This window comes from Eleutherodactylus coqui, chromosome 8, assembly GCF_035609145.1.
Source record: "Eleutherodactylus coqui strain aEleCoq1 chromosome 8, aEleCoq1.hap1, whole genome shotgun sequence".
Lineage (NCBI taxonomy): Eukaryota > Metazoa > Chordata > Amphibia > Anura > Eleutherodactylidae > Eleutherodactylus > Eleutherodactylus coqui.
Genome location: NC_089844.1, coordinates 134,851,463 through 134,861,527, shown reverse-complemented (window position 1 = coordinate 134,861,527; position 10,065 = coordinate 134,851,463).

The window sequence follows — 10,065 nt, the reverse complement described above, 5'->3', positions numbered from 1 at the left end:
ATCCCATTCACTTCTCACACACGTCTCCGCCCACTAGTGTGCTGAAACCCCGCCCAGCACGTAGTAAATCGCAAACGAGGGAAAGTAATAACCACGCCCTCAACATCTCCACAGCCAATATAGTGTCAGTAATCTATATCAAATCCAACCAATCAGCGTTGACTTTCGTTACCATAGAGACAAGCAGTCCCGCGAGAAATGTAAGTTTAGGAAAGTTTCCGTTTTTTTCAACGTTTGTTTTAACCTAGACATAAACAAATAGATTCCGTTTCTAGAAAAACGTTAATTTTCTTTTATTTACTGCAAAATGCCTATTGCCCTTACTAGTTATGTCGTTTACGCGTTCACTGCCCGTCTTATGACTGGCCATTAAGAACCGTGCTTTTTATCATGTGACAAAATAGTCCCGCCTCCTTTTTCCCAGAGAGCAGCGCGATTAATTTTTTTTTGAACCGAGTTGAAAGTGATAGTACTGGCTCGTATCCGCGGGCGCTCTGCGTCATGACGTCACCAATAGGTAGCCAATCAACGTAAAGCAGGAAGCGGCTGAAGTTACCAGGGGTCTGCGGCATGTCCTGGCAAAGCAATAGGGCGCCAGTAGAATTCGAAACACGCCGGGTCTCTGATTGGGTAGGGGGCGTGGCCAGCTCTTTAAACGAGAGCACTCTAGCGATGCTTCCACTGTTGCCATGACGACGGCTATTGTCAGTACAGATATATGAGGGTATAAGATACTAGATAGGTGGTTACACACATTAGATAGAAGTAGGTTCATAAACGATCATCTGGTGAATGCACAATTCTCACACTCAGCCAGACATATATTAGTCTATATGAGCCTTTCTAGTCGGTCAAACTGCCTCACCGTGTTTAGTGACGCAGGGCGGCAGACGCGCGGTCATTCAAGGAATGATTGTTTTGTCTATCAGATGAAACTTCCGAATGTTGCTGACTTATTTTGAGATGATGATGGTCGGATAAAACCATTCTTAGTTACATTTCACCTGACAAATTAGCATTTTGATTGAAACCAATCATTTTCATCCACTTAAGGGTTAATTCACACATGCGTGTGCAAGTTGCGCCCGCATTTTGCAAGTTTGTGTGCTGTCCGATACCCCGTAGGCGTTGGACATTGCATGCCCCATTCTCGTCCATGGTCTGCTGACATGTTTTTGCACAGGCCTTGGGTCCGTGTTAAAGATCACGTCTGAAAAGCCCCAATATAGTCAATGAGTCCGTGTGCAGCCCAGTGCAAACGCAAAGTGCACATGGATAAAATACGCACACATGTGAATAACCTCTTAGGCCGCTCAGGCTTTCCGTTTTTGGAGCAAAGAGACGTAATTAAACAGATCTGTAATTTCCCCAGTTATTTCAATGCTTTTGTCTCTTTTTAATTGTAAGCTTCCAGTTTGCTTATATTCTGTTTGGTTTCTATTATTTAAACAAAACCAATAGCCCCGCAGACTGTAGCCCAGTGCACACGGGCGTATTTGCATTGTGGAATTCATAGCGGGCGTCCGCCTCCGCATACCGCAACAAATACTGCCCGGTACAATTGTATCTTGTCTCCACCACAAGTATGGGTGAAGACCTCGTGATGGGCTGTATATGCCTACTGTACGCCCAGAAGTGACTGATTAGCTGCCTGGAGCAAGGTTCTAGCAGCGTGGGGACTGAGGTTTGCCTTGGATGGAGAGTTAGGGTTAGCGTTAGTTTAAGTGTTAGGCTTACATTATTAGCTGTTTACACCTAATAATGTAAGGCTAACCCTTAAACTAACCCTAATCCTGCATCGAAGGCAACCTGTCCCTGGCAGCCTACCACCATCTCGGGCGACAGCTCTTGTCCCGCCTGCTGCAGCGGCGGCAGGGGTAACCACAGTGCACATGCCTGTGCGGCAGGGAGAGGAGCGTGGACCATACTGACTGCGGTCCCGGCCGCAGGGGGACCAGTAGCGGAGATGACAGTCCGGCAGGGAGAGGAGCAGGGACCCCAGTGACAGCACTCCTGGCTGTAGTGGGCACAGGGGGACCGGGAACCCAGATTGGCAGTGCAGCGTGGAGAGGAGCGTGGAGCACATTTAGAGCGGTCCTCGCCAGCAGCAGGCGACCAGGGGGACGGGAGTGGAAGTGGCAGTCCACCGAGGAGAGCAGCGGAGAGCTGAGTGACAGCGCTGCCGGTGCGTCAGCAGCGGCCGCAGGCTGCATGGTAGCGGAGATAGCGTTGCGGCGGCCAGAGGTATGAGTTCGGCATCAGGGGGAAATAAGCTGACAAGCTGGCCCTGCTGTCAATGTTCCCTGCTGTCACCATAACACCTCAGCTCACAGTGTCCTCCCTACCGCAGTACTACTCAATCTGAAGCTAGGGGCTTGACAGGGGCGTTCCCTCCTGCTTTGTGTGTCACACCCCTAGCTTCCGGTGTCGACAAGGTACAACAGTAACATACTGCCCATAAACATGCTATGGAAAATCGCATTCCTATGTCCATGAGCGAAAATCAATTGCAGAGTGAAAATCGTAGCATGTTCTAGTCCAGGGTAGATTTCGCGTGGATGGCTTCCATTGATTCCACTGTGGGATCCTGCATGCGGAATTCAACCCAGCCATGTGCGTTCACCCTGTATTATAACACTCAAGAAAGACGTCCAGGCCCTTCTTGTACTCTTTTAGTGAGATCACCATCACCACATCCTCAGGCAGACAGTTCCATAGTCTCACTGCTCATACAGTAAAGAACCCCCTTCCAAACAAGTGATTCCTAAACGGGGTGCCACAAGAAATCACCAGGAGACACCGGAGCAGTCAGGAAACTAAGGACGTGCCTCAGTGCAGGGGTATGGCGCTGGTTGTTTTTCCATGTTAGTGTTAGGCCACTCTCACGGAGGGGTTTGTAAAAACACGTTTTTTAAAAGCAGCGTTTTAGAACAGTGTTTCTAACGCACCCCATCATTGCAATAGGTGCTGAGGTCTGTTAAAAAGCGCTGCAATGCACTAAAATAGAACATACAGCGTTCAATTTAGCACTCACTACGTGCGATTTCCCCGTGGATGCAAAGCGTTTTTGTATCAGAGGCTGACAGCCACGGCAGAGGATTACGGAGTGTCTTCCATTGTTTTCAATGGAGAAACCTCACTTCGCACAGTGTTGCCGCCACCCCCATTAAAAACAATGGGCGAGGCGATGGCCATTCGGGGAGCAGCAAAAGGGAGTACCCTAGCTGAACAGGTCCATCTTATGATGAAACAAGACCTCCTCACATGTACTGACAACGGAAAAGATACAAATCCCCAACACGGCAGGACTGCAAGATCCCTGGGACATTAGCATGTTCCATGTCCAATTTTGTGTACCTGATCCGGTGCAGTAAATGTCCCGTTGGGGGCATTTATGTTAGAGAAACCGAACAAAAACTGAAAGCGAAGATGAGATCTCATCACCACACGGCAGAATTACCTGTGGCTGAGCATTTTTCTAGTCACAGACACAACATGCAAGTTATTATACTTAAAGGCAATTTCAAGTCCCAACGTCACAGAAGAATTTGGGAGTACAAGTTTATAACTATCCTTGATACTCTCAAGAATAGAATGAACCTCGGAGAGGGCTTTTTGCATCAGTGGAGAATATGAGAAATCTTGAGCAGAGATAACACGCTGGCCTGATGACCCCCTAGCACCAATTTAAAGACCATAAAACTTTCAAATCCCATATCAGTGGGCTAATTAAGTATTTGCTCTTCTGCTCATCCTGTTGTGGTATTCTTTAAAGTGCAAATTAATCACACCATGTCTGTGCCTTGTCATATCTATCTATCTATCTATCTATCTATCTATCTATCTATCTATCTATCTATCTATCTATCTATCTATCTATCTATCTATCTATCTATCTATCTATCTATCTATCTATCTATCTATCAATGCCTCTTCGGATCTATTTGATTTAGCCTGAGGACCCTGACTAGATTTAAAAGCTCACTATAACATCATGTATTTTTGTTAGCCTTTAAAGGTATCATATCTACAAGACTACTTGGTTTGTCTTTCTAAGAACAATCACATTTAGAAACCCTTCAAACGTTTTCCCATAATAGAAGTAAAACGTATATTTCAAGGTTGACTTTTTGACCCCTTTTTTGAATATTGGAACCACATTGGTTATGAGCCTATCCAGTGGAATAGACCCCGTCACTATACAGTCCTTAGTCTAGTTTTATGGGCATCCCCTATGCTCATGGGAGCGAACCTATGGCACGTGTGCCAGAGAGGGCACGGAGACACCTCTCTGTTGGCACATGCGCCGATGGCTGCTCACCACAATAGTGATTACCAGCCTGGGTTGCCATGCTCCCTGGCCGGTAATCACCCAGCGGCGCTGATCCCGCGTGCACTCTCTGATGTCAGTGTGTGCATCGGGGATCCTCCTCCCCTGACCTCTACACCTTGGTTCCACGGGATGAGAGGAGAAGGGAGGACTCATTTCAGGCGCATACACTTCTGACAGTATTTGCACCCGCAGCAGCGCCGAGAAGAGGAAAAGCGGCGCTTAGATTACAAGTAGGAGGTAAATATATGAATTTCAGGGGTGGGGCGCTATTACTACTGGGGGCTCTGTGGGGTTAATACTATTACTGGGGCCAATATAGGGGCCAATATTAGTAATAGTGTCCCCTATATCGGCCCCAGTAACAATAGTATTACTACTGAGGCCACTGTGGGCACGCTATTACTACTGAGACCACAGTGGGGGTCACTATTACTACTGAGGGGGTCACCATTATTACTGAGGCCACTGTGGGGGATGCTATTACAACTGAGACCACTGTGGGGGTCACTTTTATTACTGAGGTGCTAGGTCTTATCATCAGGTGATGTCTTATTTACCTAGCAGGCTTGCTCTCTGGAGCTCCTAGGTGCTTCTTGCAGTCCTCGGCCACCCACAGAAGATCACTTCCTGGTTACTGGTTTCATAAATCCCACCTCCAGAAAGGGATGACTCAGATTGGTTTTCGAGCGCTGCTCAGCCAGTCAATGCAGCGCTCAATGAATCAATGCGATGGCTCAGGGATCAAACCTCGGACTTCCTGTACTTTAGTCAGCAGCCCTCCCTGTTGAGCCATCCAACCTTCTGGATAGCTTCCTTGCTGGACCTTAGCCTGGTTCTCGTATCACTGATCCAGTCCCCTGTCTTGGCTCCACCCTGCTCTTGATTGGACTTCCTATTTAAACCTGGCCTTGTGCCTCCCTCTCCTGTGAGATTATTGTGCCTCACAACCATAGTCAAGCTCCACTACCTGCCTGCTTCTCTGCAACCTAACTGAGACATACTTTTACCGACTTCTGGCATTCCTCCTGACATTACCTGCTTCCTCTCTTGTACTGCGAACTGAGACATAGTGTTACCGACCTCTGGCATTCCTCCTGACAATGTTACCTGCTTCCTTTCTTGTACTGCGAACTGAGAAATACTGCTACTGACCTCTGGCATTCCACCTGACTACGATACCTGCTTGTTCCCTTTTACTGCAAACTGTGATCACCTGTTACCGACTCCTGGCTCTCCTCTGAATACACTCTTGGTCTGCACGGGCTACAACACCGGAGGCTCCAACCAAGAACAAGACGGCTTACACTGTTTATTATCTATAAACAGTGTACATCATCCAGCAAATAACGGAAATGGTCCTATTTTAATGGACCTATGCACAATGCTTGCTTGGTGTTGGAGGATTGCCTTGGCATTCCAACCACCCAGCATGTAGTTACGTTTCTCACACCCACTGTCGGATTGGGTAGGAGAGTATATGACTAGACAACCATTTTAATAGCTGTGGCAGGTCTACGATTGCAGCGTCTCGTAGGGTGACCCGGACACAAGGCACACGTTGATGAGCTGGGAGGGTAGAGTGGTCACTTGTCATGGTGTCACTTACCAGGCTCCCTCCCGGAGGGACACACGTAGCCTCGGCCAGAGCAGCACTGGGCCTCTTCTGGACACCCCTAGGATAGGGATGCCAAATAAACTGTAGAACAGGGATAGCAGATGTCACAGGTGTCGCCACCGTTGCATTACCTACCGTTATGACCCTTGGTGGTAAATAATGGAGCCGCAGTCAAAAGTAACGTACCTTAGATCCCTGGGAATGGTCAGGGCCTGGCAAAACTTTACCAAACAGAAGTTCCAGCAGATGGTACAGTTTACACAGAATTGGCAGTGCAGGCAAAGCAGTACACTTAGGAGTATCTCCACCTGGTGATCCCAGACTTCAGGACAGCCGGATGTAAAAAAACAAATGGGTGTACCTCTACGAGGTGATCTCAGGCTTCAGGATGGCTGCATAGGAAAAATAAGTACCTGTGCACTAAGCCTGGCTGGATGCACCTTCTCTTGCTCACGCTCTCTCTCTCTAGGGACACATTCTGCCTCTTCCTCCTCCATTCTTCACCACGTAGGAGTTGAAGGTACCCCCATGTGGCTGTCACTCTCTCACAGGAACCCAGAAAAAATAGAGTCTCCGAACTCAGAAGTCCTTTCCTGCTCTCACGCACTCCTATTTATATTCTCGCTCATACCACGGAACAAGACAAATTGATACATTGCAAGCATCTCTCAGACTCATGCAAACACTTCTGAAGTCCTGGGAGAGTCGACGGCAAGTGTGCATGCGTCCCCCTTCCTGGCGCAATTGCGCACTCACCGTTGACTATCCGAGGACGTCAGAGGTTAGATGCGGCCAGGCCGGCATCAGCGCGCAGCAGCCGCTGGGAGATAACCCCTCACGCGACACCTAAACAATGGAGGGAAGAAATACAATGGGATTAGGTGAGTTTACTTTGTTTTTTTAACTCTTTTCTTTCCACAGGTTAGACTCGGTATTAGTGTATCCTGATGCCACCAGGAAGTCCTGGTGGAGACAAGATAGACAGGAGGGTCACACCCCCCTTGATAGGCGTGTTAAGCAGCAGGTCCTGGCAGCCCATAAAAGTTTCCATGTGAACTCAAAAATGTACAGCCCCATGTGCAAGGGAATGGGAGAGCGGTTTTTGGAGCAGGGATTGCACAGCCCCATGCAGCAGCGTTAAAAGTGGACGGCCCCTCAGAGGCATATTGCGGCTCACTTACCAGCGGCGGCACGCACCCGGCCCATCTCATTTTCTGCAGGGCTCATTTTATGTTGTGAGCGGCCGCCTGTGGTCTCCCTTGTCAGTCCAGGCTAGGCGGCCGGAAGCAGAGACAGTACAGCGGCGCGAACACACACCGAGAGTCGGCGTACGGCCATGCTCGGCACGTCAGAGTACACAGCAACAACGCCGGACACCGAGGGAGCGACCTGGGCGCTGGGTTTCACTGAGGAAGGGTAACGTGGAGGCAGTGGAGAAGCCTTTAGAAACGCAGGGTCACAGTCAGGGGGATGGAGAAGGCTGCAGCGTGTGCCGCTGCCGGGTCACTCACTTGCTCTGGGGGGTTCGTGCCTGCAGCGCTGGTGGCTGCTGCATGCTTTATTTATGCTTCTTTACTTAGCTTGCAGGACCTGCCGCCTGACAGGCTTTCCAGCCAATCAGCTACAGGGGGCATCACCACCCTGTCAATCTTGACTCCACCAGGAATACCTGGTGGCGTCAAGATACACTAATACCGTTAGACTCTACAGGGATGCAGGGCAGAATGCAGGTGAGTATACATTTTTTTATTTTCCTGACAGATCCCCTTTAACTCCTCACTTGCTGCAGCTGTGCAATACACATAACAGAATGACAAGACACTTTTGCACAGCACACAAACACAAGACATTACATGTATAACATTTAAGGAGGGGGCCAGGAATAGATGTACTGGGCCACTACACAATCAAAAGGTGCCTATACACAGCAGATGAATATTGGTCGAACCTGCTGATTTTGGTGGGATTGGCTAACCATCTAATGTGTATGGTTGTGTCTTGACTCTACCGGAAAAGAGGACCAAGTTGTTGGATTTCTACATGTTTGACCCTTGGCTCTCACACACCATCAGAGGTGTCTAGCAGCAGCTTATTCCACTTTTCCTATTGGGAACACATGCACGCTTAACTAAAGCATGCACGTGTTTGGGGGTGGTCAAGAGGAAGAGCTGTCAGACAAATAAGCATCCGGGAACAGCTTGTATGGCCAGCTTTAGGCTGAAGGTGCATACACACTTTAATAGGCTGGATTCCAAGACAACATATCGCTTATGATAATCACATTCATGTTAGAATGCAGTGAGATATCGCCTCCAATGTAAGTTTATGGGGTCACATGACATTGCATCGTGCGCTCGGAATCACAGAAAGATGAAATGTGTTGGGTTTTTGCGAAGATCATAAATCATAGTTGCTTTTCTTCCACATAGTTTCACCAATCTTAGTATACTTATCACAAGCTACGTGAGCAATATATCGCTGTGGAGCCATGGCCCTGACATACAATGCGTTGTATCTACATACAACTTTTGTGGGATTTACCTTAGGCACAGCCATATTTGGGAATCATATAAGATCATCTATGCAGCCATATGAATCTGATATATTTTTTACGCATTTTGAGATCTATGATGATCTGAAATGTTTATAATGATTATATAACAGCGATCTGAGTCCAACCTAAGGCCTCCTCACACACGCGCTTTTTACCGCACTTAGCGTGGCGTTCTGAGCGCCGCGCTAATCGCTGTATAATGCTACCTTTATTTTCAATGGAGCCTTGCCGACATCCATTTGATGGGGTATGCTAAACCCCGCTGTGGGCCGCAGGGAGCTGTGGCCAAAAACGAAAGTAAAATTGTGGTGCTTTGCAGCGCTGTTGTGTGAGGGAGGCCTAAGGGTATGTTCAAAAGTAGCAGATTTGGTGTGGATTTTCCGTAGTGGAGAAATCATACCATTGTTGCAGATTTTGTCGTGGATCTGCAGCAGACTTCACCCCCCCAATTGAAAGACTGGAATGTGCTGTGGATCCACATCCAAATCAGCACCAAACAAAGTGGATTTGATGTAGATTTTGCTGTAGATTCACAGTGTGGATTTTGTCACAGGTTTTAGTGCAGTTTCACAGTGTCGGTTTTTAAGTAGATTTTAGTGCAGATTCACACTAAAATCCACAGCACAAAAATATGTTGTGAATTTTGGTGCACATCTACACCAAAATCCACAACGTGTGAACACACTCTAGCACAGATGCTGAAAGTGCATAACAGCACATGTGGTGGCCTGAAGAGGGCAGCATTAGCTGGAATGGGAGCTTTTGTCACAGCGGTTGCTACCCTAAGTTCAGCAATGGCTCATCCAGCAGGCGGATTACTCAACAAGGAGGGCTTGAGCAGTTGTTACGTGACGCCAGTATCTTTGAGAATAACATTGTCCGATAATAAAGAGTCCAAGCCAAATCAATCTTTGCAAAACCGGAGGCACACAGTTTTACTATAGCCTGCAAGTTGTAGAAGTTAACATCCACAAAACAGTTTCTTCCAAAAATAGAATCTCCAACAGCATTTTGCACAGATATTTAACAACAGTCTTTGTTGCTCAAACTCTCTCTCTCACAGTTTATTTGTACTCATCCTTGATGGATAGCTGAAGTGTCTAGTCTAAGTTATCTGGACCTTGCTTTGAGCGGTGACTGGTGGAGGAAACTGACAGGACTTGTCGGAGAAACAATGGCTTCTCCCTAACAGGGTTGTGAGTCACTTACGATTCCAAGGCCCATTTTCCTTTCTGGTTGCGCGGGGTCTGCCCTTACTCAGATGCCGTCTGGTAGGGTGGAAAAAGATTCTCCTACGGCCGGTTCCACTACTTATTGTCCGCCAGATGCAGCTTGACGAGGACCGACTTCCCTTTGGCGAGCCGGCCAGGAGTTTCAAAGACGCTTGTGCACAGGAACCACCAACCCATTCTCGGGGCCGACTACCTCTGAGGCACCCTCCATTTTTCTCCTCCTTTCTCTATTTTTTTTGTCTTCCTTTTCCCCCCCACTCTGATGTCTGCCCTTTTATATTCTCCTCCCCTTAACTAATCCCAAGCAACAGAAATCCCCGTAAGCAAGCAC